This window comes from Panthera pardus, unplaced genomic scaffold (assembly GCF_024362965.1).
Source record: "Panthera pardus isolate Hobbes unplaced genomic scaffold, ASM2436296v1 HiC_scaffold_17, whole genome shotgun sequence".
NCBI classification, from domain to species: domain Eukaryota; kingdom Metazoa; phylum Chordata; class Mammalia; order Carnivora; family Felidae; genus Panthera; species Panthera pardus.
In genome coordinates, this window is record NW_026526732.1 from 43,965,833 (window position 1) to 43,969,708 (window position 3,876).

The window sequence follows — 3,876 nt, forward strand, 5'->3', positions numbered from 1 at the left end:
ACAGAAAGACCTTTTATCCCAGTCTATAATCTAAAAGACCTAAAACTTCACTGTCTGCACTGTTGGAAGCTTTTCCATTGAACCACGTGCTTTAAGAAAACGTCTACATTCTGGTTTTCATCTTCTCAGCAGAGCAAATTATCCCATCAGCCTGTGGAGAAGTGGGAGGTTATTGTTCATGAAACTATGAAAGAGCATAACCCAACAATGCAAATGAGAAGCTTGAAGTCTGCTTCACCAGTTAAAGCTTATCCTGGAAAATACTCATTCTCACAGAAAAGAGTGGGAAAAAATACACTGAAGCCTTTATATAGAAAGTTCTGAGAAGTATATTAGCACTGTATTTAAGGGAAGCAAGAAATAGCTATTCAACTCACTACCTCCCTCCATCATTCCAAGGCCACTTTTTAAGGACATTGTGTTATTATGAGACAAAATGAATGTTTTCTACCTGTCTGACCTAGAGAGGTATGTTAGTCTATACTTCTATAGCTTCTGCCTAGAATGTACTGACTGATGGCTATAAAAAAAATCACTGAAGGACATAAGCTTTCCAGTCTGCAGGCAAACTGACATTTCCTACTCCTGCGTGTTGCTCCAATAGTCATCAGTAGCACCTACTTTAGGCAGCAGAGGCCTTCTGTTAAGAAGCTGATGTGCCAGCTAGAAGCAAGGTGCCAGGAGGAGAGTGGAGGAAAAATCATTCCAGTTTCTTGGGTAACCTCTGGGTATTCCATGAATTCCCTCTGTTTTTCAAAGACACATCCTGGGGTAGATCTTACCTGGTCTATTTCATGCTTTTTTTTTTAAATTTTTTTAACATTTATTCATTTTTGAAAGACAGAGAGAGACAGAGTGCGAATGGGGAAGGGGCAGAGAGAGAGGGAGACACAGAATTTGAAGCAGGCTCCAGGCTCCAAGCAGTCAGCAAGGAGCCCGACGCAGGGCTCGAACTCACAGACCACAAGATCATGACCTGAGTCGAAATCGGCCGCCCAACCGACTGAGCCACCCAGGCGCCCCTATTTCATGCTTTTTGGAGAATAGTAAAATGCAAGCTTCAAGATACAAGTACATGAGGAGAGTACGCACCTTTTTAAAACCAAGTGTATTGAGAAGAGCTTTGTATATTTCAACTAATTAAGGACACCAGGAACCCACTTGGAATGCCTCAGTTGTTGAAGGACAGAGGAGAAAGTCATATAAGGCACAGACACCTATAGCAGGCCCAGAAATAATGGATTCTTAGAACCCTTTCCAGGCCTACCTTAAGTAAGTACCTCTCTGAGGTCTTTCCCTACCTCCCAGATAGCTTCCTCCTCTGCAATATTGTTTATCATAGTTCCTAAATTCCAGTAATGTAATTATGTATTTAGAGGTCTATTCCCCTCCATAAGCAGTTTACTCACAAAAGACAACCCTTGACTTATTTGTGCACATATCCCCAGTACTGAGCACAAGTTCTGCTACTCAATAAATCTGATGAAAGTATTAGGAATATTTCTTTGTAGATCTCTAACCTGAAAGAACTAAAACATCTCTTTTTGATCGTAGGTCACTTGACAGGGCTTATGAATAGTCACATACATATGTTCATTAGATCCATTCTAAACATAGTTACCAACCTCAGAGGGCCTTTGGTGATACCCAGCTGTTCTATCACTTTTTCCACTCCTTGGTCCATCTTCAGCTCCTTCACAGGAGTTTCAGACTTTCAATATTTTAATCTTCTCCTAATCCCCCTAAAATCAATTCCACAGTCTGATTTCCAACAAATGTCATAATATTCTACTAAAAAATAGACACAATCATGTACAAATTTCTTCCACTTCTTTCTTCTTTACCTCCTTACCTTCTTATTTAACTCTATACTCTTCCTTTTCTTGTTTTCCCTTTCTCAGAGGAAAATGTCATATGGTTTCCAACATGAACCACCTATAAATGGATTTGCTTCTTTTCAACATCCTCTGGGATTTCTCTCCATCAGTTAGCCATCTCATTCTTGTACCTTCATTTTCTCTGTCTTCACTAAGATCTTTGAAGACAACAGTTCTTTCTAGCTATATCATCACTTTTAAGCTACATAACCACAGACAAGGTCTCTAACCTCAGTTTCCTCATCTGCAAAATGAGAATAATAATCCATGACTCACAAGACTTTGGGGAAGTATTAAATGAGATATTGTACAGAAATCAGTCAGCCCAATGCTTGGTACATATGCTCACTCAGTAAAAACACATCCTTTTCCTTTCTTTCATCCCCACCCAAAATAAAATCATTTCTAAGGACTCTGCTTACCAATTTTGATTATAACATTTTTCTTTTTTTCCCTTCCTTCCATACCCTAAGTTCTGTGCCCAGAGTTCCTCTCCTCTCATTCGCTCCTCAGCCCACTACAATCTGGCTTCTCCCCCATCACTCCACTAAAACATCCCTCACACATGAAAACCACTCCTAAATGCTTGGAGTTTCACAGATTTAATTTTTTTTTTTTCTGAAAAAGCCAAAGAATGAATCATGGAACAAAAGATGGGATGAATGTATGAATAGATGATATTCTCCCTGGTTGATCTTATTTACTTTCATGGCTTTAACTTTTACCCATGTTTGATGATTTTCAAACACATCTCTTGAACTCTCTCTCCTAAACTCAACCATTTATGTAATCCAAGAGTTTTCTCATACTCTCTACCTGAATATATCATGAGACACAACAAAGATTTAGTCAAGAATCTACCCAACTGCCCAAGTTGGAAACTTCAGCAAGGCCAATCCCCATGAAGCCTCCTTTTTCTTATTAGACAGAGCTACTCATTGTTTAGTCAATTCTATATTCAAAATATCTCTTAATATTAATCAAATCTCTGGAGAAGAAGGCTTTTTAAATGTTAACTATATGTTCTAAGACTCAACCACCTATAAGTACAATCACACTAACTTAAATAACCCACATGCTTTTTTTCTTTACAATGTGTATATGTGGGCTCTCCAGTATCCCCAACCTTTCAAGGGAAATTTTTACATACACTCAGAAACCATCTTCAGTTTTCATTCTCCCCTGCATTAGCTTTTTTCAATAGATGTGTCAATCAGCAGTGATAATTATAAAACACCTAAAGGTAGCATCATGGAAAGGTCTCATGCCTAGAATGTTCTCCAAGTTTTCCAAAGCCACACATTTGAAGACATCAGGCAGTGTCATGTTTTATGTACAAATTAAAACATGGCTTTCCACTTCACTCAGGCTGCATCCTGTCCTGGGAGCAGAACTACCGGTACCCATCTGTTATCTTACAGCATCTTTCATAAACCCAAACCATCATCTTCCTCACCCTTTACTCCCTAGAACTACCACCCAGTCCAAACAATCAAGGAGAAAACTAGTGATATTCAATTCTCTCTGCTGGACCAATGAGTGAGCTGGCATCGCTGACAAAGACAATCTTCTCATTCTTTGTCTAATCAATTCCCCAAGTGACAATAAATATCAGCTCTAATAAGTACATGCTCCATAAAAGATGTGGCTCCACATATTTTCACAGCTAAACTAAGAATCTTAGTTTAGGTTACCTAGGATACCCTACTATGTTTACTTTAGGCCTGGATACATAGAAAACAAGAAATAGAAAATGAAAAAAAATTCCAAAAATCATTAGCTCCTTTGCATTCAAAAAAAAAAAAAGAATTAAAGGAAACTGTGCACACGTATGTGTGTTTCCATATATATGGAACAGTATTTAAGAGGGTTAATATCTTAACATTACAATAAATTCAAATAGATAAGAATATTAAAATCCCAGCGTATAACTGGGCAAAGAATGTGAACAAATTATTTAAAAAGATGAAATTCAAGTATCTAAACAAGATGTAGGGAA